The 27753-nt window shown below is 36.0% G+C and overlaps 1 long non-coding RNA gene and 1 other non-coding gene across 3 annotated transcripts in view; both read right to left on the reverse strand.

The window, feature by feature from the left end:
- LOC129045655 (uncharacterized) overlaps nucleotides 1-25715 on the reverse strand; it is a 389119-nt gene extending 363404 nt beyond the window's left edge. For both annotated transcript variants that reach the window (XR_008505691.2, XR_008505690.2), the window contains exons 1-2: nucleotides 25608-25715; nucleotides 9971-10146 (exon numbers count right to left, since the gene is read on the reverse strand). This is a non-coding gene — a long non-coding RNA (uncharacterized LOC129045655). The remainder of the gene's footprint in view (nucleotides 1-9970; nucleotides 10147-25607) is intronic.
- Nucleotides 3954-4065, reverse strand: LOC123840067 (U6 spliceosomal RNA). Its single transcript, XR_006789881.1, has one exon. It is a non-coding gene; the product is annotated as a U6 spliceosomal RNA (small nuclear RNA).
- Nucleotides 25716-27753: the final 2038 nt, after the last annotated feature.

Raw genomic sequence — 27753 nt, forward strand, 5'->3', positions numbered from 1 at the left:
TATAATTTTTATTTTCTGTTGACATATCTTCAAAACACTGATAATTTCGTCAGGTTTGTCCACAGTACAGATAAGAACACTAAAGGCATTGTTTATTCTTCTTACGGTTCTTCTGGTTTCTATCATTTTAAAATTCTTTTTTGATAACTTCCATTTCTTTCTGAAACTATCTGATTTTGCATTTTGTCTACTTTTTCCGTTAGAACCTCTAAAATACTAGTCAGAAATACTTCAAATTTTTTGTCTGATCTTTCCAACATCAGTATCATATCTGAGTCTAACTCTTAGACTTGCTTTGTCTCTTCAGACTTTTTTTCTTATCCTTCTGTGTACTTTATAATTTTTGGCTGGTGCTAGAAATATTGTTTAGAATAGATCACTAAGGGTTGGTTGGGTGGTTATTTATTTATGTACATATTTATTTATTTATTTAAATTCTTACATAATTGTAGCATGGACACAAATAACATTAATTATTTGAAAATTTTAAGCTCATTTTTATGGCTTAGCATACAGGTCAATTTTTATAAATGTCCTATGTGTACTTAAAAATATATGTTTTAGTGGACACATGTCTAGATATAAAGTTTGTAAATGATATTCCTTAAACATAGTATACAGAGCAGTCATTTTTTTGTTGTTTTTGTTTTGAGTATCTACCAATACCTTATGAAGGTATTTTTAAGTCTCTTGTTACATGTTGGTATATTTATCAATTTCTCATATGAAAGAGCTATAAAATACGCTTTATATCTTTGAAGGTGTTATTTTTACATATACATTTAGAGCTATTACATCTCCCTCATACGCTGAGTTTTTATTACTCCATTACATTTTTTAACCTCAAAATGTTTTTCTTTTAAAATCTACCTGTCTGAAATTGTATAATTACATCAGTTTTTTGCTTGTATTTGCAGGGGAATTCTAATTTGTATTTTATAATTTAAACATAAATCAGTCTTAAATTTAGGTGTGTGACTTAGAAGCAGAAGATAACTATATTTTGTGTTTTGCTGAGACTATTACAGATCATTTTTCCCTCTATTTTAATATTTTCTCATTTTCTTCATATTGTTTAGTTTCCAAAGATTATCTATGTGTTAAGTAACTATTATTTATTATTATTATTTCAACAGGTTGGAATTTGGTAAAATTCTTTGAATAATCCTGTAAAATTGTTATCCATTGTATCTTCAAATATTTTTGGCTTCTCCATTCTCATTTTTATTTTTTATATAAGTTTTCTGTTGGATCTTATCATTCTATTTTCCATTTTGTGATCTCTTTTTCATATTAGCATTCATATTGACAGCTCTTTTTTCTCTCTCTCTTAGTGACATATTAAGTTCTTCAGATTTCCCCGCCCTCCCACCCCTACTTTTGGTCCACCAATTTTCTATTCATTTTGTCCAATCTGCTATGTATAATATAATCCATCCTTTACATGCTTTTATTTTAACTGTGTAGTATTTAATTGCATAATTCAACTTCCACTTTAATCCACCAATCATATATTCAGTCAACTATTATATTTTATTTTTAAGTTTTTCAAATTTTTTCTAATTATTTGATCCTTTACATGTAGTTTTCTCATCCTTACTTGAAATTTTAAAAATTTTAAAACTTTTTTAGCATTACACATATTAAAATATGAGTTTTGTGTTCTAAAATATAAAGCCTTTGTATGTCTCAACCTATTACCTTTTTTTTTCCCTCACCTTCATGTTTGGTGCATTATATTCTACACGTTTATGATTTTTTTTTAATTTCAAGTGTTTTTTCCTTGGAACTTTATAGAACTATGACACTGAGCGTAAGTAACGTTCTTTCAAAAAGGATTTGTCTTTATATCTGTTGATTATTCAAGAATCATACTGACTAGGAAGACTGTAATTAGATTCTCATCTTGATGAGATGGATTATTTTTTAAATTTTTCTTTGGTTTGTAGACTTTTTCTTTGTTTGTATATTTTTGCTCCAAAAGGACAATCTGAACTACAAAAAGCAAATGATGTCCATGAGGTATTATATATTCTCCAGAGGAACTTCTTTCCTCCTTCTCCTAAGTACTAAAACATCAAGATAGGCAGGTTTCATTATTGTCCCCTACTTCAAGAGAGTTTATTTCTTGTTCACATCTGCATTGATTGTATGGCCCAAACTGATCACAGTGTTGAGCATGTGTGCACATGTATGTTGTGGGAACAGGAGGGTCTTTTGCTGGATTCCATCTTGGACAGAACCCAGGCTTTATCTTGATTCATTGCACCCCAGACAACCATTGTGTCAAAAGCTCAAGTTCTCCCAGGACTCCTCCTTTAATATCCTTTTTTGAACTCTTATCTGATCTTTACTTTTGTGACTTCTCAGCAATTAATACAAAGAACTTTAGTTTTTCCAAATGGCAGTTATTCCAAGATACCAGTTTTATATACTACTAGCAACAGAAGTCACAAATGAGTTTTTAAAATTATAAAACAATTGGGGTGCCTGGGTGGCTCAGTCATTAAGCATCTGCCTTTGGCTCAGGTCATGATCCTGGAGTCCTGGGATCGAGCCCCACATCGGGATCCCTGCTCTGCTGGAAGCCTGCTTCTCCCTCTCCCACTCCCCCTGCTTGTGTTCCCTCTCTCGCTGTGTCTCTGTCAAATAAATAAAATCTTTAAAAAAAAAAAAATAAATAAAATAAAATTATAAAACAAGCATTTAAACTGCAAATTTATACACTAGAGTTACTCTTAAAGGACCAGGATTACTTTAGTAACTCAGAGTAACTTCAAAGTGTAAATCAGTTTAGGAACTAATTTGTAAGAGTAAAATATCCAACTATAACTTCCTTATTTATACACTATTTTTTAAAAATCTGATCACCTAGTGAAAAAAATTGAAAATATGAGTTTTCTACTTTTAAAAGCTTTAATTGCTGAGGGTAATGACTCTGAAAAGAAATTATATTTTTATTGCCTGGGACGTTTCTTCCATAGCAGAATCTGTTCATCATAGCAGTGCAAGTCTTGGGGGATTGTGTTAATGGACCATGCTGCCACCAATAAACACCTTGAATTGGTAGTTATTTCAGAGAAAAAGGAAGTCAATCTTTTATAGACTGGGTCTTTTAAATGCACTGTGAAATAAAGGACACATAAGCGTAAGAGTAATTATTCCCATTATGCATACTTTTATGACTCAAGATACTGAGATAACAAGGAAAATAAATGTAAAATAAGCATGTATGGAAAGCTCATCAAGGATGAGATTCTCAAAGAGTGTATTAGATGAAGAAATGTGAATGGATAACACATCTATAAAATTTTTAAAAATCAATCATGTCATGACATAAACATAGAAATATCTTATAAATTGATAATATCAAAATAATAAGCAAGTAAATCACTTCTTATGACAGATTATATATCATGGAAGGGAGGCATTAGTCTTTTACATCCAGTGTAAGTTCTATTATTCAGGATACTTCAAGAAAATCAGAATTTTTATATTAAAAGTAAATCTCTCTTATCTAAAGGAAAAATAACAAGTTATCAAGACTTTATGCTAAAGTAAAGTCTCAGAGAAACCATTCTGGATAATTTCATCATCCCCTACTATGTCATCTCCTCAAAAGAACTTTTTTTTTAAGATTTTATTTGTTTATGAGAGAGAGAGAAAGCATGAGTTGGGCGAGAAACAGAGGGAGATGGAGAGGGAGAAGCAGACTCCCGACTGAGCAGGGAGCCTGATGTGGGGGCTCAATCGTAGGACCATGGGATCATGACCTGAACTGAAGGCAGACACCTAACCTACTGAGACATCCAGGCACCTCCAAAAAGAACGTTTTAAATAAAGGAAGATAAATATTGCCACCATTGTTTGGTTACATGGGATGCTTTGGAACACATAAATATCAAGAATTTTCTTGTCCTTCAATTATATACTTTCGAATATACTGTAAATTGAAATCTGGGTGGGGAGATTTTTCACCAATTTTCATGTGATCTTTGTGCAGATGCCACGTTAATCTTCCTTCCATCATTCCAATTTTAGTATATGTGCTGCCAAAGTGAGCACTGGGTAGGGAGACTTTTAAATATAAAATTATTTAATATTGAAGGGAAGTGAGGAAAAATGTTTAGTTTATTTGAACAAAGTTCATTGACAACCTAAGTATTTCAAAGCGATCAATATATTTAAACCATCAAATATACCATTGAACCATCATATTAGATATCTTACTTAATTTCTGGCAATTCTTGCCATTTTTCAAGGGTTTTATTTTACTGAGTACTTGACCTTGAAGAAAACATTCTATCTTGTGAGTTCCTGGACTACTTAGCTTTTACTTATGACTAGAGTTAGTTGTCAATTTATTAGTTATCGCTGCGATAGAAAAACTGGATGTTATGTAAACAGTGAAGAGAGATCCTTAATTTAGATTTCCTCAGAGAATTAGGGACAGTTAAAGATCACCAGGTTGCAAATAAGCTTAGCCTTAAAGGAAGAATTAGAAAAACATCAGTGAAAATGTTGAAGAAAGCATTCCAGAAAGAACAATCAGAATGTGCAGTCATGAAGACATAGAAATGCATAATCTTGGGTGCCTGGGTGGCTCAGATGGTTAGGCGTCTGCCTTCAGCTCAGGTCATGATCCCAGGGCCCTCGGATCGAGTCCCGCATCGGGCTCCCTGCTCCTTGGGAGCCTGCTTCTCCCTCTGCCTCTCTCTCTCTCTCTGTCACGAATAAATAAATAAAATCTTTAAAAAAAAAAAAAAAGAAATACATAATCTTTTAAAAAATAATTTTAGGAGGAGTGATATGTCCTCCTGAATTGGGTGAGTTTTTGATGATGTGGCAAGAGTATGAGGCTAGAGAGCAAATCTGGGGCCAAATTATTGATGGCTTTCGGGAGCTGAATGTAAACACAGGAGTGACAAACTAAGTTTTATCTTTTACAAACACCTTAGGTTCTTTAGGGTGGGGTGCAATGACAGGATCATATAGGAAGATGGTACAACAATACAGGTGAAAAAAATTAATGAAAGGGGGTCACCATCAGTATAAGAAGGAGAGGGCTGATTTGGAAGATATTAAAGAGATAACAGATATTAATATCTAATCTATGTGTCTAGCAAATAAAACAAAATTTGTCTCGCACTACGCCGTCCAAAAACATGTCCTCTAGCCACACGTGGCTATACATACTTAAATTTATATTCATTAACATTAAGAAAATGTAAAAGTTCAGTTCCTCAGTAGCATTAGCCACATTTCAAGTGTTCAGCAGTCCTACGTGGTTAGCAGCTACCATTTTAGAAAGCATTGATATTAGACGGTGCCAGTGTAGAGTGAATTCCAGATACTTAATGTGGGCTACCCTGGATTAAGAAGAGTAAGTACTCGATATTTGCGGTCACTTTGAGTGGGAGATGGGGATGCAATGCTGCAACTGTACTTTCAGGTACTGCACTCTCAGGTAGGACCAGCATATCTTACAGATCCAGATGTAAACCAGGCTCCGGTGTTTTATTTCTAGTCAACTGGTTGTATGAGGCAATAATTGTGGAAAGGAGGCAATGAAGAAGAAATCATTTTCAAAAAAAGACTGAGACATTTGCTTATGCAAATTATTTGTATCTTCTGGCCTTCCCCAACCCATTTTATTATTTCTACTTGATGATAACTGCTGCACACGTCCAACTTTAGAATAAATGGATCAGACACGGAAAACTCAGGCTGCATGGTTATCTCATGTCTCAGGCAAGATCAGCCTCCCCTTCAATCAAGGTGTTGGTGACCTTGCTTTAGTCTAGAAACTGGGTTCAAGGCCATGATTTTTCCTCGTACTGATTCAAGTCAGATTTTTGGTCACCAGATCTAGAAGGTGTTTTTTTTTTTTTTCTCTCTTTTATATAAGTCATGCAATATTCTAGTATGCTCTCCATCTATTTGATTTCTTGGGAGGTCAAGATCGATGAGGTGCTACCAGAAATCCCTATGGGCCAAATATGTCCTTGCTGTTCTTCATAGTAAATTGTTGAAAGATATTCTCTGTGAATATTTTCATGCTTTTACATAATCCAGGCTTTCTAAGTAAAGAGGATGTTTGACTAACAAAGGCTTTGGAAGCTAGAGATAATGTATCACTCTGAAGAGGTTTACAGGATTGTCTTCCTGGAGCCATTTCTTTACTTTCATGTTGAGATCTGACTTTATTCCTGGGTCAAGTAGCAAGAAGAATCAGTGCCCTCCTTTCAAGTGTCTGCCCCCTGGGAGATTATCAAAGTTTTTAAGAAAAGGAAGGCTCATTTCCTCAGGCACAGGTGGTCAGGCTACTTAAATGGCACAGGGAGGCTTTGAGTTTTTACAGTTTCTTCTAAGTCCAACTTGTTCAGGGGTTAAGCTCCAGTTTAATAAAGCAGGAAATGAGATGAAAGGCAGCAAATTGATAACTGCCACAAAGTAGGATTAATTTTTTGAAAAGGGAGAAATTGCCAACAATTACTGCAGATGTAAAGGCTTGATTAAGATTGTGTCAGGAAAACAAGTTGGTTATTTGGTTCAGAAACAGTCAATATTTTACTCTACCTCTTACTGCTGGTGAAACACAATTTATCAATACATTCTCCATCCTTGAACCCTACTGAGATACAAACTATCTTTCTCAACAAAACATTATAGGCACAATGGTCATTTCATGCCTAAAATAAAAATTCCATTTTGAGATAATTTAATATAATAAAATATATTTTAATAGAGATTGATGGCATTTAACTGCATTTAATAAAAGCTCTCATTAAAATTAATGCCCATAATAAGGTGTGAAGATGGATAGTACACCTAATACTATTTACTTTTTGTGGAAACTGAGGAACACAAAAAATTAAATGACCCCAAACCACTGAATGATTTAAGAATTAAATTTTCATTTGTTGTTTCATTGTTGACCAACATATATTACTTCCTTTATGACAACAGCTATTTTCATGAATTATTTTCCTCATTCAGGGCAATGGACACTAATCATCACACTACCGTGTTACATATTATATGATGGTAATCTCCATCTCACAGTCCAAGGGAAAATAGATATATATTCCATGTGTAAGGGAAAGCAGATACATGTTTTCTAGGTAATGGGGCTTGCCAAAGTTAGGAGAAAATTAGATAAATAATGAGTAGTTTTCTTTTAAGCCAATTGAAAATAAAAGGTAAAAACTTTCCAATTCATCCTTTCATTCCATCTGCCATTTTCACACTTTATTAGATCAAATGTTCTACTCCTTCTCAGCCATTTTACTCACCAAAAATTATTATCCATATTCTTCTGTATTAACATAAGAACCCCTGGTATATGCACTGCTTCGGTGCTTACCTAGTATGATAAAAATTTCCCACAAATTTTTTCTTCTGCCTTCCCATTCATGTGTGCACCCACTTCTTATGCTGATAGATATTCACCCATTCCCTGCTATGGGTACTACTTCCCCACCTTGAGGTTATAATGCAAAGTAACCTAGCTGTTTTGTATCCATCCATGTTCCTTTTGTGTCTGTCACTCTGTAATTACTCTACCAACATCGGAGTCTCACAAGGAGTTAAAATAGGATTAAAATAAATACTATTTTTTATTATTTGTTGATGGACTACTTATAAACCAATGTGATTAGTAGTCAGTCATGAGAATGGTGAAAAGAAAAAAAAGAAAGAAAAAGGATGGTTTTCTTAGAGCTTTTGCTGTTAGCTATGGTCACATGCTTATCCCAATGGCTATTTCTGTGAGAGCTACATGTGGATAAATGAGGGAAAACTGTGGTCCATTGTGAGGATTTTTTTAACACCTATACAAATACAGTCGTCTTTCTATCTTCTGGGATTTATGGGTAAGGGAAACAAGAGCCAGACTGTATAAAGGTTCTTTAACTCAAGCTCTGATTTATTATTTGGGAACCAATAAAATTCTTAATCCAAATTGACTTAGGATGTAATTTTCCTTATTAATCTAACCATTGGAGGGCAATTTTCTAATTTCAGTTAAACTTAAATATAAGGGGCGCCTGGGTGGCTCAGTTGGTTAAACGACTGCCTTCGGCTCAGGTCATGATCCTGGAGTCCCTGGATCGAGTCCCGCATCGGGCTCCCTGCTTGGCGGGGAGTCTGCTTCTCCCTCTGACCCTCCCCCCTCCTATGTGCTCTCTGTCTCTCTCATTCTCTCTGTCTCAAATAAATAAATAAAATCTTAAAAAAAAAAAAAACTTAAATATAAGAAAAATAACAAAGATAATAACAATAATAGTATTAATTGCAAACAGGTAATAAAACAAGCTCTATGCCAAGTGTTTTCTATAAATTATTTCATTGATGCTCATTACTATGTTATTTATCAAGAAAGTGAGAATTAAATGTATTAATTTGTTCAAGAAGACACCAAGAAGTTAAAGAGGCCAGCAGTGTATCAAGTTCACCACAGTGAGTCACACATAAAGAAAAACCCTAATAAACCTCAAATCCCCTGCCTTTATAGAGGAAACAAATCAGATTACTTTCTCTGACTTGCTAAATTCAATTAAGTATCTCTCCACTGGGACAAGAATTCACAGGAAAAAAAAAAAAAAAAAACTGTTCTACTCCCCCACTATACTAATATGCTATATCTTTTATGTACAAGTATATTAATGAATTTCAACTGATACAAGGTTCTTAGAGTGTGGATCATGGCTATCTCAGAACCTATTAGTAAACAACCCTGTGTTCTTTATTCACTGCTTTAGAAATAATAATAGCTATGTGTCAAGCATTGCACTAAGAGCTTTACATATATTTACATATTCAGTTCTCAGAACAAACCACAAAAGGTAAGTTTCACTATCCCCATTTGGAGATAAGGAAACTTATGTTCTGTGAAGTTAAATAACTTGTCCAAGATCTTAGAGCTGGTATGTACCAACCCAGGATCTGAACCAAATTATGTCTCTGAAAGTCTTTGATCTTAATAACCACTATATAACATTTGCTTTTTAACCACTTTGAAGCAAATTATTGTTATTCTGAAAAACACATATTTATGTCAAAATTATGTACCATATTCTCTCACACCAACAGTCACATGCATAAATACAATTAATAACAGATTACTATAGAAATTTAGTTCCTTTTAAAAGCAAAAGTTAGGGCGCCTGGGTGGCTCAGATGGTTAAGCGTCTGCCTTCGGCTCAGGTCATGATCCCAGGGTCCTGGGATCGAGTCCCGCATCGGGCTCTCTGCTTCTTGGGAGCCTGCTTCTCCCTCTGCCTCTCTCTCTCTGTCTCTCATGAATAAATAAATAAAAATCTTTAAAAAAAAAAAATAAATAAATAAAAGCAAAAGTTATATTTTATTGATAGTCCCTGAAGTTCCTAGATTACCATCGACTCTATAAATATTAAATCACAACAACAGATCATTTAAAACATTCAGGATCATGCAGTTAAAAACCAAAACAGTAGAATTCACTTTAATGTTGCTATATGTGAACATGCTCTCTAATTTGATTTTGATCCACACATGTTGCTCTATGACAGAAGGACAGATGTTGCAAGATAATTCACCTTTATAGGTAGATTTAATTTACACCATGTTGGAGTGAAAATGTTTGACAGAGCTCTTTAATTTTTCTGCTATATAGGAATATAATAATCGCCAAAAAAAAAAAAAAAATCCTGTCTTTAAATGACAGATCTTTGCATAGTCTAATCTAGAATACCTGCAGGAGGTGGGAATGATCTGACCTGTTGTATAATATTATAGTGAGGTGTGATGCAAGTTTTTTAAAAAACAGACTTTACATATGAGGTTCCCCAGTCAGGAAAGACAAAGTTTGTTTCAGGTATAAAAACACTCGGTCTCCGTGTCAAGAGAAAGAACTCCACATTGCTTTGTAGCACCCCTGGCAGTTGATAATGGAGAGCTGTTGGCAATGATTACGGAGGCAGATGCTTACCTGTTCTCCTACAGTGTACAATCTTGGCTTGATGACAAGGTGAGAAGAAGGAGAAGCTGTCACAGAATGGGGGCAACTGGCAGCTGGAACCCTAGCGGGGAAGGGTAAACTGGTCACCCGGGGCTGCTTGCTTGACTGTAGCAGATCTCATCAATCATGCCAACATATGCAGCTGCCTGAAAATAAACAGGCTTCTCAGACAGGAGACAAAATGAGGCAAATTAAAAGACCAATAATTTAAACAAATCTGTTTCCAGTTTCACAGCAAAGATGGATGGATGAATTCTGCTGATAGACCCAGATTTCTGGTTAATTGATAAAAGTCACTGACACATACCAATGCAGTAAGTTTAAACATGCCATTCTGAAACACAATCCTTTCATAAGTCCTTTAAAAGTCTTTTTTTTTTTAAATATAGGCATGACATATTTTTTTTTAAATCTATCGATTATAGATTTTTCTAAAACTATTACTAAAAGAAACATTGCAGCTGTAGGAACCCTACTGAAGTATACATCTTCTTGTTCTATCCAAAGCCCCGAATAAAACCAGTGGGACTGTAACAGTGACTGCATTATTATGCTCATAGCGAAAGATAATCCTTTTTATTTTTATTTCATTTTCCTTTATCTTATTAGTCTATTAGCTGATCTTGAAAAACATCTATTACTTCCTCATTACACCCTCTCCTTTACTTCTTTTCTTCTGAGCAGGTTAGCATTATTTTTACCCTTTCCTAAATATGTATATACATTATTTTCTGAACATCCTTTTAGAATTCCTCATAGTCCTGCAGCAACCTTCTATTTCACATCAAGAAAACAAATTACTTGCAGTCCTTCCTTTTTTGGCTTCTAACAGACCTCTACCGGGAACTCTTGACTAATAACTGTAGATTCCCTAAGGTTAAATGATGATGAACTCCACCATTAGAAACTTAGTGGATTTACTCCTTGTTATCACATTTCTTCCTGAGTCTACCCTTTATCCATCTGATTTAGATTAAAAGGACCCAAGAGCTCATGTCCTTTGTAGTGATGTGTTCTGCATTTATATGCTTTATGATTGTTACCCAGTGCCCTACAGAGAGCACTGAGGGGTCTAATGAGACAATATCACAAGGTGGTGATTTTCTTTTTCAAATCTGACAGTGGTGCAGAAATTAGAGAAAGACAAAACTAGCCGGAGGTCAATGTAATTCTCTCGTCTCTCAGGCTCATCTCCTGACACAGGTGGTGCTCCAGCTGCTGTTTGTCTGCAGGGGAATAACCATCGCCGGCGGCCCCCTACACACCTGGCAGCCGAATGCAGGGACATAAGAATCAGGTTCGACATTGCTAAATGGGAAGCATCCACCTGCCTTCCAAATGTCTGCTTTTCTTTAATCCACACTACAAGACGGGCTGTTGTCGTTGTTCTTGTTGTTTCTATCAGTGCTGAGAGTTCAAATTTCTCCTCACCTAGTAGATTGCTTAGTGATCTGCCGCGGCAGCTGTCTCCACCTCAGACATCTCTCCGAAACAAATTAATAATTATCTTAAGCTAGCAGTTCTTTTTAACCTTTCTTTAGAATTTGGAATAGTGTGGGATATCTCATAATAATATAATTGTTATTGTTACAAGAAATTAGTTGGATTGGAACTTGGAAATCCAAGAAAATTAGTTGGATTTTAGTACAGTGGTGTTTTGTAGTAACAATTACTGTAAAAAAAATAAAAAATATATTTAAAAAATGAAACAAAACTATGGAAAACATGGCATTTGGGGAGAGGAAAAAGAAACTATGAATTCAGTAACTAAAGCAATGACATTTTGCACATCCACAGGTAATATTCAGACATCTGGGTACTCTAATTTTATTTATTGTTTTGGACATCTTCCTAGTACATATACATCAAAGATTCTTTACTGCTTACATTGGATTTCATCTCTCTATCAGATGGTTGCTGTAGCCATTTTAGAATCCCTAGGACTAATTTCCATAAGTGCAGTGACAGCCATGATTTTTTCAGCCCTCTAAATCAGTACTAGTGATAACCTGAGTTCCACAAATCTGTCCATTATCACAATTTGCTTTGACTTCAAAGAATGCCTATTGTACATGTGCACTCCAAGCTTCATTAGCTCCCATGGCCATGCCATATGTTTACAAAAAAAACCACAAGATTATGCACACAACACTCCAAGCACAGGTTAAAACAGTCATGAAGAACTGCCTTGCACATCACCCCATATCTCAACACATTTCAACATAAGCATTTTTGCCACATTTTGTGTGACACATAATAAGAGCATCATGAGGGGCACCTGGGTGGCTCAGTTGGTGGTCATGATCCCAGGGTCCTAGGATCGAGCCCCGCATCAGGATCCTTGCTCAGCAGAGGCCTGCTTCTCCCTCTCCTTCTACTTGCCACTCCCCCTGCTTGTTTTCTCTCTCTCTGTCAAATAAATAATTTTTTTAAAAAAAGAGCATCATGAACTAGGTCTAAGCTACTGTGCATGAAGTCCCATTATAATTAATTAGTGTTGTCATAGCAACACCTTTTATGATACTGCTTGACACCCACAGGAGGCGGTGGAATGGGGTAAACCGTCTAAAAAAATAATTTTGTTAATCTCATCCTCAACCCTCTCATGCTACTATCTTTTTCCCCCTTTTATTTAATCATTTTTGCCCTTACCTTGAATCTCTCTCTCTCTTTTTTTTTTTTTTTTTTTTTTTGCAGAAATTGGTAAGTCAAACCTAAGCACAGGATCAGGTGTTAATACCAATTTGCTTGCATGAATATTGAGAAGCTAGCACTAGTTTCCTGTCATGCAAAACAAACACAGTATTTATTTTAGTAAAAATATTATTTTTTTATTTAGCTTGATTGCCTACAGCATGGAAACAGCATGCTACATTTGACTATTAGTAATCACTGCCCTGCATCTACAGTATACCATCAGAGAGATGGTATAAAAAAATAGTATTTTTTTCTTATAACAAAATCTATGGGGCTAGCTATGCTTGTTAGCATATTTATAAAAAATAATCTGACTTGGAAAGGGATTTACAGGCCATTTAGTACAGCCCCTCCGATTTAAAGGTTCAGAAACAGGGAGAAAGAAATATCCAGAGGTCTCATGAGTAGTTAACTGGAACTGGGACATGAACCAAGGTCTCCATGTTCCCTAATTGCTATACTTTATACCAAATTACAAGCTGCCTCCTGTTACACAGTTGTAACACACACAGCATCCTTACTGAAGATATAAAATAAATGTAAGGAAAGCTGTGTGCAAAGGCTAGCTTCAGTGCATGACAGTCTTGCTTCGTTGGTGTTGGAAAGGCCATGCTAGTGAGTCAGTGGGCCAGATTTCTGTCTATATACCAGGATTAATTTAAAGTAAAACTGACTATGAGAGAGAAAAGAAAGCCCGAATGGGCAGGAAAATTTAGCATCGGGAGAGTATGGCTGTAGGTAAAGGGTAGGAGTCTTTGGATATCAGGAGTATTGTGGAATTCCAGCAAAAGGTAACAAGTGGGTGCTGGCAGAGCTCCAAATCAAGGAATCTGGAAAGATGCAACACACTGTGATCCAGCCAAGAGTCAACAGAACAACAGAATCCTGGAATCGGGATGTAAAGAGGCAAGCAACAAAAGCAAAACAGCAACAAATGTCCTTGCAGTATTAGAACCGAGTAAAATGTCAGAGCTCTATACAGGGTTGACAGAACCAGCGACATCATTTGGGGGGCTCAGTGCAAAATGAAAATATGAGCTCCTCGTTAAATCATCATTAAGAATTTCAAGATGGCAACAGCAGAGCATTGAACCAAACGCAGGGCCCTTCTAACTGTAGAGAGGCTTGGAATCTGAGATAGGCATTTTATATAATTTCTTGAAGCTAGAATTTGGTTTTGCCAATTGAATGTATTCATAGTTGATTAAAAAGGTAAGAATAGGCCAAAGGTTTTGGCTATGGCTACTAAGAAGCTATTTGATGTGAGTTCTTTGAATCAGAGGTATGGGTCTCCATTCTCCAGCTTCCCTGATATTAAGAGGCAAGTGTTAGAGGGTTGAAGCTTTTGCTTCAATCATAACCCAAGAGGTTGCCTCAGAGTATTAGCTCCCCCAGCAGATTGTTGTTGAATTATACTAGGAATTATTCAAGGAGGTTCAGACTAGAACCTGCTGCCTTAACCCTCCTAACAATTTTATGAGCATCTAATTCCCTGTATAGATCTCTTCCTGCTTAAAACATCTAACAGTTTCTGTTTTCCACTGAACCTTGTCTGATTCAATGAAATTCCCTTGATTCTAAAGGTGGAGGTTAAGACTCCCCAGCAATAATTTTGTAACAGAGATTCTGGTAAGCTTTTCTAAGGTACAAGTGACATGACTTCAATTTACATCCGAAGAAATGTACTTGTGGCCAATGAAAGATGGACAGAGGAATTTTAAAAAGAAGTACTGATCTATCATTCATGATGTGTATTAGTTTCCTAGGGCTGCCATAATACACTACCACAAACTCCGTAGCTTAAAACAACAGAACTGCATTCTCTCACAGTTCTGGAGGGCAGAAGTCTATAGATTGTTTATATAGAGAGAGAAGTCTCTCAAAGTGTCAGTAAGGTTGGTTCCTTCTGGAGGCTCTGAGGGAGAATCTATTCCACACCTCTCTTCTCGTGTCTGATGGCTACTGTCAATCTTTGGCATTCCTTGATTTGTAGATGCATCATTCCATTCTCTTCCTTCATTTTCACATGAACTTCTCTCCTGCGTGTTTGTGTCTTCTCCTTTTCTGTCTGTCTGTCTCTCTCTTTCTCTTTTTTTTTAAGGATTTTATTCATTTATTTGAGAGAGAGAGCACGAGCAGGGAAGGGCGAGCAAAGGGCAAGGAACAAACAGACTCCCCGCTGAGCAGGGAGGGCAACGCAGGGCTGGATCCCAGGACCCAGTGATCATGACCTGAGCCTAAGGCAGATGTTTAACCAACTGAGCCACCCAGGGACCCCTCCTTTTCTGTCTTTTATAAGGACACTCATTTTATTTAGGACCCACCCAAATTCAGCATGATTACTTCTTAAGATCCTTAGCTTTAATTATACCTGTAAAGACTCTTAGCACAAATAAGGTCACATTCTAAGCTCCTGGATTGACATATATTTTGAGGGGACATCACTTAACTTGCAACACTAAGAAAATAATGAAATTAAACTTACTGAATTTTGTTTGTTTGTTTCTTACGGTTTCCTTTTTAATAGAAAATAATGTAAAGTTAAGATATGGAAATTGACCTTTTGAAAAGAAGACTTAAGCAAAATGGATTTAGAAAAGGACAATTCCAGGCTTTAAAGGACTGGTTCTTGAAATGAAAAACACGACATTTTTAAGTTTCAAAAATTGCAAAATTATCAAGATTTTCAATTTCACCATAGGAAACCAGCAATCTTTTCATTGTTTATCTTCAGATATCAGTACTACAAAAGCCAGGAATAACAATGTTTTGCTAGAGTTCTGTTTATTTATTTGACAGAGAGAGAGACAGAGAGAGAGAGCACACACAAGCAGGGGGAGTAGCAGGCAGGGGAGAAGCAGGCTCTCCGATGAGCAAGGAGGCTGATATAGGACTCGATCCCAGGACTCTTGGATCATGACCTGAGCCAAAGGCAGCCGCTTAACGACTGAGCCACACAGGCGCCCCTAAACAAACAAAATCTTAAAAAAAAATCTTAATTACAGCAAAACGTAGTAGTGATTTCAAGTTATAATAAAAAGATATTTAGATAATGCAAAATAAAGGGGTTTTGAAAATGATTGTTTTAATATCTTCTTTGAGTTAGTAGCTGGTCAATAGTGTAGTAGTAGTAGTAATGTAAAATCTTAAACTGAATATTTAAAAGGAACCCATGTATTTATTCAATATATACAATACCCATACTAGATATAGTAAAACAAATAAACAGATGTTGAATAAGTATCCATATTGACATTCATGAAATTAGAGAAAATCATTCAGTTTTCAAAATTTGTTTCAGTTCTCTGGTAAACAAACTTTAATTTTGACAAAACAGGAGTGCCCGGATGTCTCAGTCAGTTAAGTGACCGACTCTTGGTTTCAGCTCAGGTCTTGATTTTATGGGTCATGAGATCGAGCCCTGTCTTGAGCCCCCTGTCTAGCCCCACCTCAGGCTCCACGCTCAGAGGGAGTCTGCTTGGATATTCTCTCCCTCTGCCCCTTCCCCCACTCATGTGCACACTCTGCTCTCTCTCAAATAAATAAATCTTTAAAAAAAAATAATTTTGAAAAAAAATTAATTTTGACAAAATAGTATTGTTGATTACATCAATGTAAATCACTCATTTAGAACCTCAAATTCTGTCTATTCTGACCATCTCATTTAAATAATTTAAAATAACAAGCAGCTAATGTAACATACTAGCAAAAGAGAACAATCAATTCATTGGTCGGTATTATTGTAAATTATATTAAAGAATATATAGAAATATTTGTAACACATGATTAATTTCATAGCCATTCCATATTAAAGTAAGAGTATAAAAATAAGCTTTCTTTGTATTTTAGGTGAAAATTATTTGAATTCTTGATATTGAACTAAGGGAAAAATATATTTGTTAGGCTTTTGAAGATATTGTTAAGCTTTTGAAGATATTGTTAGTTTTCTTTAAGCAGCAGGCAACACCTGCTGTTAAGTCTGTTGATTCTTGTTTACTAAGCAAAACTCTTGGTCTCTGCCTTTTGAACAGCTCATTCAGTAAGCAGAGAAGGGAAATGTGAGTTTTATTAGAGCAGGGCTAATATATTCACTGCTAACAAAGCCAAGATAATAAATCACATTTCAAATTCTTCATTCAGAAGCCAATTGCTAAATATTCATGTCCATGATTTTTAAATTTTGTACATTTACATATGAATAGTAAAACTGGCCATTGATGATTATGTGTAACCTGACTCAATGATTGAAGTCATGGTATTCAATAAGCATAGAATATCATATGAAATCCAAAATTCAAATTCCCATCGTGAATTTCATTACAATAACTAGTTCATTTTAAGAACTTTAGAAAAAAATAAACACATTTTTGGAATTTGTAAAGGATTTTTCATGAAAAACAATGATGAACTGACCTTTTTTCACTCTGTTTTTATTTTAATTTGTTTTCTCTAAACCCAATTTTGCATTCTAAATGAGATATCCATTGGTTCTTACTCTCTGAGAATAGTTAATTTTTCTCATTAAAACTGGTTTATTATTTTATTATTTAAGGCTGTGGTTCTCAAACTGTACTGCATCAGAATCACCTGGAAGACTTGTTTAAACACAGTGCTGGGCCCCAATACAAGATTCTAATTCAGTAGGTCTGGGGTCATTGTGCCAGAAAATTGGCATTCTACTGAGTTCCCACATGATGCTGACTATCCTGGTACCGGGGCTACACTCTGAGAAACATTCAAAATGAAGGCACTTCTTATGTCTCATCTGTGCACAAATCTATTTTTAAAACAGAACGAAACACAACATAAAATGTAACTTTCCTTTCTGATGGTTTGGAAATTAATAACTGATGCCAAACCACAATTCTTCATTGAAATTACAAGTGTGAGTTTCAAATGTATTAGTCATGATCCTGTAAGTGTTCATCGCTGATGAAGGAGAAAACATATATCTACAAAAATAACCCTATATTCTAATAATAGTATTGATAAATGCAAATGTAGTTATACAACCATAGGTTACTTTTAGATTTGATTGACTAGATCAATCTACATTTAAAAACACTAACTTTTTTAAATTATATTTTTAGTCCATCTAATGCCAGGTTGGCCATAAAAAGGAGAATAAACTTTAAAAATAACACTAATTAAAATACATTATTCAAAATTACATGGTACATTTTATAACAAATATGTTATTCCTCAATCCCATTTAAGTTTAAAGAGATGGGGGAATCAAAAGTGCCAGTACTTCAAGCATCAAAGGAGTTGCTCCAATCAAATAAGCTAGTAGAAGTCCATTCCTATATAGAGCACTATTTCAGAGCATGATAAATGTCAACAGCCATGCCACCACCACCTTAGAGTCCCACCAGTGGGGATAGATTATGGAATTCCTCACACAGAAATATTTCAAACACAAACTAGAAAGTTGTAACCTTAGGGGTAGCTGAAGCAAAGAGAATGTGAATTGAATCCTTAACAAATTAGCTAGAATGATTCAGAGAATCAGTCTTAGAGATATGGAAAGGCAAATAATCAAGAAAAGAACACAGTTACAGGGAGGCATTTCTTATTCTTTGAGAACCAAAGGGAACTGGTTTTAATCAAAGAAAATTTTCAATAGTAAAAATGGTTCTGAAATCAAAGTTTTAGAGTAGAAAATATACCTATTTGTGGGTTCCACTTTTTTTTTTTTTTTTTTTAATTTCTAAAAGCATTTCTGGCCGTACTAATTGGGCCTGAGTTAGATCTTCAAGGTAAAAAGCTAAATGAATCCAAATGTTACAAGATGGGGACTTCAAGATCTGAAAACGAACTTAAACCTATACAACAGTATTTTAATATTTTTAAAGTATTTACTCTTTCACTATTAGACAAGTTCTAGAACTAATTTTTTGAGTCAAGAAGCTTGAGATCAAGATTTTTCTAAGCAATGAAGGGAAGCTGTGAAAATAAATGTAAAACAAAACATTTGTACTATTTCAGAGAAATTATCAGTTGACTTTCTGACTTACAAAGAGATGAAAGGAACAAAAAGATAAAATTAAAAGAAAAATAGTTTAGAGCACCTTGTGCAAATATTGGCAACCTACTATTATTACTGTCAGGTTTTGCGATAACACTTGAGAGTGAAAATATAGTTCCCATTATCTCACCGGACTACTGAAGAAATAATACAAAAATCTGCGTAAATAAAATATTGTTCTATTTTCTATTTAAATAATTCAAAAGTTTTAAGTAGTTATGTCATAAAACAAAGCTGGCTATTAATATACACATATATGAATAAGTTATTTATAGTAAACTAGAAAACTCTCTAAATCAAGAGTTAGAAAACCTGATTATTTTCCCCTTGCTTTTTACTAACTTACTACTTAAACCTACTTTAAATCACTTACAATTTCTGAATCTGTTTCCTCATCTTTAAATTATACACTAATACATTCAGGGCCATTTGAGTTCTTAAATTGTTTGGTCTTTTGAGTATATTAGTTACTAATAAATAATCCATCAACTAATGTAGATAGTACTCTCTATAAAGTAAAACATGTTCGGAAATGCTGCGTTCAAACCTAACATGAGTAACACCAGAAGTGAGGCAGAGGAATTTCAGTTTAACTTCTCATCTGCAAAATGATCAATAATCTAAAGTTCTCAGGCCAGCTATACAAAGACAGCATGAGAGCATGGCAGAGTCTGCATGAGTCCTAATAAAAAGGAGTTTAAAGCGAAAGGGAGTTAGTAGCTGAGTGGGTAAACAGGGGTAGTGACTAGCAGAGGAGGCAGTTTGAAAGAGAGGGAAAAACAGATCAATCAAAAGTTAGCTTAACAATCAGGGAGCAACTACAGTAAAGGGGGTTCTGAGGGAGTTCAAAGACATTCAAGTAGTTTATGTCCTTGACATTTATAAGATCCCAGATTTGAGGCAGCTTACTTAAAGGAAGCAACAGAGAAACTAACAGAAGTCAGAAACAAAAGCAGGGAGGTAGAAAAGGCACTCAAAAGAGTAGAAAAAGAGCATGCAAATGTTTATTTTTGTTTGTTTAATAAAAGACAATTGAGAAGGGGGGGAAGCAAGATCATGGCCATTCTAGAGAACAAAACTGAAGATGAAACTACTTTTAGTATCAATAACTTGAGAAGAAACCTGTTGGAGAAAAAAAAAAAAAAAAAGCCAGTGTGTTTGCATCTGGAAGTGGACCATTCTTTGGGACAAGCCTGTGAATAGCTCCTCCGTATTACCATTTGTTAAACCTCTGAAGAGTGATTTCCTTCCTGGAGAACATATTGCTAATTAGTGTAAGATCAATGATTTCCTTCATCAGAACACTTTGCATTCATGGTTTAGATTTCTTGGTGTGTAACCAAGTGCTTTGATGAAAGAATGTTTCCTAAGGTCCCATGCTTTAGAGAAGTTTATGCTTGTGGAATGAGCACCATGTATACACCTGTTCATTTTGCCCCTGTTTGTGCAGGAAAATAACCTCCTACTTAAATATGAATATTAAAGAGTAATATTAAGTAGTTGTTTAATATAAAAGAGATCTATAAATGACTGAAGGGTCCCTTATCCCCTGAGAGGGTTTTAAATGATGATCAGTGGGCATACACATAGAGCTCCCTAGCCAAATGAGGGGAACAATAATTTTATTAATCTAGGGAAACACCTTGTAATATACAGTGCTTAAGATGGAGCCAAAGTGGTATGGCTGCATGGAAAAAGTATCTATCCCTTTTTTTCAATTCAACAGACATTTATCGATGTCTTAATATTAATAATAAACATCTGTTAAATGACAGGTAGGTACTCTAAGAGGGGGAAAAAGGGATAAATAAATTATAGCTGATACTTCTAACATTGGCAGTTTTGCTAAGTATAAGCGGCTGACATGACAACCAGGCAGTAAAGTCCAAAACTATAAATGGAAATTGAGAGTTAAAATTCAGGATAGTTGAAGCAATGGCATATATGGCTCTGTTTTCTGTTTCTTTGTTTTAAATTAGATTTAGAGAATTTCTCAAAAAAAAAAGGGGGGATAGTAAATGAAAGAACAAATGTTTAAAAGAATTAGTCACCTCTTTCTTCAAGGATCAAAATATTTTGTTGATGGTGGCTTGATATGGTATGTGAGAGCAGCAAAATATTCCTAGAATATAACTAGAATCTGAGTGCCAAAGTTTTTAATATGTCTGTGTGTATCTTAAATTTTATTTTAAAATTTAGGCAATGGAGAGTTACAAAATGGAGAGTTACAAAAACGTCTTTAGCAAACTTAACATCAAGATGACTACTTATACAAAAAGGTTAAAGCAGTGATTCACAAAATGTGGTTCCTCGGGGGTGGCTGGGTGGCTCAGTCAGTTAGGCGTCTGCCTTCAGCTCAGGTCATGATCCCAGGGTCCTGGGATCAAGCCCTGCGTAGGCTCCCTGATCACTGGGGAGCCTGTTTCTCCCTCTCATCCCTGCTCATGCTCTCTCTTGCTATCTCTGTCTCTTTCTCTCTCTCTCAAATAAATAAATAAATAAATCTAAAAAAAAAATGTGGTTCCTGGACCGGCGATATCAGTAACACCTAGGAACTTCTAAGAAATGCCTATTCTTGGGCATTGGTACAAACTTACTGAATAAGAACTCTAAAAGTGGAGCCCAGCACTTGATTTTGAAGGTAGAGCCAATCACTCACACAATTCTGATGCTCACTCAAATTTGAAAGTCATGGGATTAATTAAGAGATGAGTTGAGGGTAATCTTAAATTGTCTGAACTGTTTGGGAAGATCTTGATTTTATTAACTTGACATAGGAGATATGGTAGACAGAACAAGTTTGAGGAAGAAAAATTAAAAACTTAGTATTATACATTGTTCAGCTTTAGGTAATAGTGGGACATCCACATGGAGATGGCCAGGAACAGGTTGGAACAGAGAATTCGGAAGTTAGGATCAGATCTAATTTTAAAATTTAGGATTCTACACATATATTTAGAGGTGAATAGCTACCCATCAGTTTGTATAAATTTGCTACAGAATATTATTTTAAAAACCAGGAAAGCTAAGTGGAGACTGAGGAACATCTATATATCATGGCTTGGCAGAGGAGGTAAATCTAATAGAAGGAAGAAGAATTTCTATGTCATCTTTCAAGGTTAGAGGAGATGAAGAAATGCTGTGTATAAAAAAAAAAAAAACATTTGGGATATATGAGAAGAAAGCAAAATTTTTTTGACTAAGAAATTGTGAGTTCAAAGTAAAATGAGTCAAAAAATTAGGAACATTTGTAAAAAAAAAAAACTACCAAATGGGTTAAAGAACATGAATTTGGAGTGAATTCAACTGTCACTCATCAATTTTTCTAGAAATACCAAGTACATCTGAGCAATTGTAAGGAAAATGATTAACAATTATTTCACAGGTTATCAATCCATGAGATTGAGATGGCAAGTAGGTAAAATCAAATGCTCAGAAAATCTAGTGTTTGGTCCAAACCTAAAATTTCAGCTTTCTCTATACTCCTATATATGTCTTGGGCCCAATTCAACTACAAATGAATCAAGGACACTTCAGTTTTGTTTCATGTGAACACTTGAAATTCTTCTTGAGTCCCTTAAGATAACAGCTTCCATTGTGTTCACTGTATGCTCACACATTAACACCTTGCTGTAGTACATATTTATCTGACACCTCTCCTTCAGACTTGATGATAACATGTCACTTCTTCAATGTAGACCTAAAAATACTTTCTCAGGATTTGCTTTGTACTCTCTTCACATGCTCTCTGATATTTTCAATAGAAATGTGCATTATCTTTAGTCCCTCAGATATAAACTCCTGGGACTGACAGACCTATCACAGGGAAGATTCCTTTATCAAGGATGCTTATGAGAACCCTGTTCATTGTCTATAGCCTAGGAACGGAGGCAAGTCAAGTCGAGAGGAGAAATCATAGGGAATTATGAAAGAGTTATGTAACTGTGACTGTTGGTGAAGTCAAATGATAATGAAATCAAATATTTTTAAAAATTAAGGTTTATACTTTGAAGAGAGAAAAGTTTTGGCCACAGTTGACTATAGTAAGAGAGTAATAACTTTGAGAATAAAGATTAGTAAGGGCAGTTCAAGAACATTTATTAATCTTTAAGTTCCAAAAAAATTATGATAGGACAGATGTAGAGAATATAATTGTCAGCAGTATAATACTTAGATGTACCAGAGCATATGAAGAGGTATCTTAAAGATAAGTGGATAATGACACTAAGGTAGGCGAGAGATTGGCATGTCCCACGTTAAGTATTTTGCAGGAGGAGGAAAAGAGTGATGGAACAATGACTTGGTTATAAGTAGTAAAAAAAGAGTAACTCCTGTAAATTTCTGATACCCATCATCTTAGGGAGAAAATGTTGTTACAAAAGAGGAAAGTGACACACGTAGATTCACCACCTTCTGTTCTATTTTCCCTATTTGAGTAATTCCAATTTACACTTCAAGTCTTAATTTCTATTTTGCCTCTCCCTGGAAGGCTCCCCTGCTCACTGCCTCCCTCAGAGACATCCAATTAATTTAGGTGTGCTTCTCTGTTTACTCTTGACAACTTAGGTTGTCTAGATCAACTGTGTTCCTAGCATCTAGTTTAGGCTTGGAGCATCTAGTTTATAATGCATAAATATTTGTTAAATTAATGAAATAATTTTTCACTGTAAGTCTCTTTATCAGATTTAAAAATGGTTTAATTATGCAAAATCTGCACACATAGGATATGTGTAAATAAAAGTTAAGTCAATCAATTTAGCTCAGTATTTTAAAAATTAGTTTGCATTTTTTGCACATTATAAGAAGACAGAAAGGAGCAGTAAGTACTGGCCTAAGGTTTCTAAACATGATTTAATGATATGAAATCCCACAAACATATTGCTTTTCCTAAAGCTGATTTCATTATTTTTTAATTTGAGATAAACAGTAAGATATATTCTCTTCAAAAACAAACAGATATAATTATTCTACACAACAAAGTAAATATAACAGGATAAGAAAATGACTACTCTTAGGTAACTACTCCTATTTTGGAGAAGAAAAGGAAAATCAGAATTAAAACATTTGTGTATAGCTAAGACCTAAGGGGGGACTCTGATAAGTAGGATTTCAAATAGATTAATTCATTGCACCTGGCAGTGATGAAAACATAAGATGTGTTCGAAGAAATCTCTCCACTATATATCAAAAGTCATAGAAATATAACACTTCAAACACAGCTACCAAGATAACTGCTTTTCCAAAATAATACAATTATTTAAATTAAGAATATAAAATATGTAAGTCAAAGGAAAATCTGCAATGAGAATTGACTATAATCTTGACAAAGGCAGATAGAAACGTTCTACAAGACCTATTGGACTTGATAGATCTCTGATTTTTTCTTCATATGATTCAGAAATACAGTCAAAGCAGAATTCCTTAAGCTTTTAAAAATAATTTTGCTTTGTTAATTTTGCTGTCATTTTAGATCAAATTTCCCTGATGTCCATTTTGCCATGGCTTCTGAAGGTCTTCCTGTCAAAAGTGAGAATACTCGTAAGGTCAAATAAATACACCACAAAAATTAGAATGACTGATTCACACAACTGTAGAACCTCGGATCAAAACTGTAGAACTTTGGATCTGAACATAATCTTAACAATCATCACGTTTAGGCACATCAGTATAAAAGTCAAGAGGCTAGAGAACCAATAACGTGTGGAGCTTTGTTCACGACAGATATCAGGTACTGAACTGGTGGTAAAACTGAGTCAGAACTTGGTTCTCCTAACTTTCATGGTAGTGCTTCTTCTGTTACAGTATGCTGCCTATTACTTATAAATAAAACACAACATACAAATATTATGTCTAAATTAACAAATAGAAAATAAATTGTAAGAGATTCTCATGAACACTAATATCCCAAATTGTTACATATTTTAAATAAAGTTTTAAAAGTAGCTCTCTCAAAAAGGGAAGAAAGAAGTGTTGCAAAGCATATAAAGGAGTTTTGAAGGTATATAGTGGAAATATATTCTGACCTATCAAATTGTTCAGTAATCTAGAAAAATGAACAAAAAGTCACCTAACATTGTTTCTTCATTTGATATTCAATTTTGAAGTGCATTAATTCCGTCAAAGTTCACACAGCAGTAAATAAGAAATTGCTAAGTTAAAAAACACAGTCAAGAAATAGGAAAAATGTTTCAGCTCAGCGTATCACTAGTAATTCATCAAACAGGGAATAATTCACAAAGCATTCAATGAGCGATAAAAATCAAAATAATAATAGTAACAGCCCCTTCCACTTCTAGGATGATGAAGTAGATACACTTTTTACTACTCTTACTAAGTACAACTACAAACAATAGTGATCATACTAAAACAAAACAACTTTTGGAAAGAATAAAGCAGACCATCGAGGCAGCCTGAGACGGAGCAGCCTTGTGGTTGTGGGCTTTGAGGGACTTCTTTCTGTCTCGTACACAAAAAGACTAGGAGCTGAAGAAACCATCAACCCAGAAATGACAACGAGTACAGACACACACACACACACACACACACAAAGCAACAAAGGCCTGCTCTCTCCAGGTTAAAAAACAACAGGGAAAGGGGCAGCCTGACAAGGCAGAAAACGAAAAAAGTAAAAAAATTCTGAAAGCATCCAGTGAAAGTCATCACCTTACTCACAGGGGAAAAACGATTAGAAATACACTGGCTATTATTCATAAGAAACAACGGAGGTCAAAAAGAAGTGGGGCCCAAGAATTTTCAAGGGCTCAAAGAAAAGAACTGTCAACCCAGAATCCTACATCCAGTGAAAATATTCCTCAGGATGCTTCAGAACAGAAGCGTATCTTTAAAATCACTCGACAAAATTTTATCTCAAAAGAGCATTACCTGGTTTACTTGCAGGGTTAATTTCCTGCTGTTGAACACATTCACTGTGCCGCCTGAACTATGGCAACAGATACAAGAACGTGAAGCTGCAGGCTTGCGACAGATCCCCGCCCCGGGCGACTTGGGTGCGACCGGACGGGACGTGCGCAGGGTGGAGCCCGGGGAGACCAGGCGGGTCGTCACGCCGCTGCTGTGCAAGTGCCTCGGTTTACGGCAGCCGAGGGGAGAACTAGGGAGCCGAGGAAGAGAGGAGCTTCCGGTAGAGGGCGCCCGGCCCACAATCCCCCTTGGTCCTGTCTGTCCCCGCCCTTCCCATCTTCCCACCGCCCCACAGCACCTCGGGAGGACTGCAAGCACCGGAGGCTTCCGCCTCACTTTCCCGCCCAAGCTGGAGGCCCTCCGCCCGCCCCACGCGCTGCTGCCCTGGGCCCAGCCACGTTCCTCAGTCAGCAAGCGCTCAGAACTCAGGCCCATGGTTCCTTGCCGAAGCGGCCTTGCCTGAACCAGCTTCTCGTCACGGCCTGAGCCCCAACGGAAGGGAGAAGAGTGGCTCTTCTGTCTCCCGGGCGCCTTGGCCTAGGACAGGAGTTGGGGAAGACGCGGAGTGGCAATGTGTGGGTCTCATTGGGACCTGGCCAACCCACACCCCTGCTGACTGTGAACAAGCTCCCGGGAACTTGGGGGAAGGGAACGAACATGCCTCTCAGCCTCGGTGTCACTCAGCATTCCTGGTCATTGGCTAGAAAAGACCTCCGTGCCATTCCCAGTATCTCAAGCTCCGTGGATATCCCTCTGTCCGCCAGCTCCCTCCCACCACCCTAACTCAGCGCTCCATGCCCAACCAGCCCCCGCACCAGTCCATGGGCAGGTGCCCTCATGACCGCTGGAGAAGCCAGAAAGCAGGTGCATCACCCCACCTCGGCCCCTTGCCATTATATCCGAAAGCAGGGGGGTGGGAGAGTCAGAGTATTTATTTAATCTGCTTCCTCCATTAGATTGTGAATTTTGTGTTTGGTCTGCGTGTGTGCGTTGTGTAAGACTGTGTGTATATTCTGTATCACCAAAACCTGGCATAGTGCCTGTCACATATTAGGAGCTCAGTGAACATTAGTTGAATAAGAACGTATTTAGATATGCCTTTGTCTCAACAGAACTTACTCCGATTTAAACCATAGGCATAAAACACAGGCATCCTCATTGCCCATGGGCCTGCCACTTTGAACTCTCTGCCGTCTAACAGAACTGCTCAAGAGGGTCGATTGTTCCAAAGGATGCCGCAAAATGTTTGTTACCTGGTATCTTATAACCTGGGAGTGACTTCTCTTTCTATCCATAACACTGGAGTTTCAAAATTATCTTTCCAGATAAATTAATAAATTTGATAACTGAGTAACAACAACTGTGACAGACATTCTGCTGGGAGCTAGAGTTACAATGGGGATTAGATTAAAGTAACTCACTACCCTTGCCTTCATGGAGATGATGAACTTCTTCTGATGGGGACAGAATAAATCAGAGTTTCACAAATAGTAAAACATGGGTTCTCTCAGGCTTCCGATGTCTTTGCATTATCGTATTCAATGCATTACCTCTTTTAGTACTATTCCTTAGAGTAGGAATAACCATATGTGAAATTTGATTTCATTGTATTTTCATCATACAGACTTTATGAAATTTGGTTTTCCTTGTATTTTCATAGTATAGAGTTTAGGATGCCTTGCATCTCTTGTGCTCACTATCATTCATCCTCTCTTACTGTATGACTAGCACTTGCTCAGTATGATGTCTTTGAAACTACACAAAAACACTGGCAAGTGCAGAAGACTTGGCAAAGCATTTACTCATCATCCTTAAAATGTTTTTCAGGATAGTGATTTCTATGTATATTACATGTTGAAAAATCATAGTCTAACCTTTTACCCTGAAATTATCAGTACCAGGTTTTAAATGGTGAACCACTGACTCAAGTATACATCGATTAAAGGAGAAAATCTCTTCAAAAACATATGATTGTGTCGACTTTGACCGTATTTCAGATTTAAAAAAATCAGCCTCTTTGCCTGGCCACAGGCAGCTTCATCATGCTAGCAAGATAATTCCACTCTGTGTGGAAATATCATGTTGGTGTAACGGTGGGCCTGAGAAT

This window comes from Mirounga angustirostris, unplaced genomic scaffold (genome assembly GCF_029215605.1).
Source record: "Mirounga angustirostris isolate CCGP_5_RB_7025 unplaced genomic scaffold, mMirAng1.0.hap1 SCAF_3, whole genome shotgun sequence".
Taxonomy (NCBI): Eukaryota; Metazoa; Chordata; class Mammalia; order Carnivora; family Phocidae; genus Mirounga; species Mirounga angustirostris.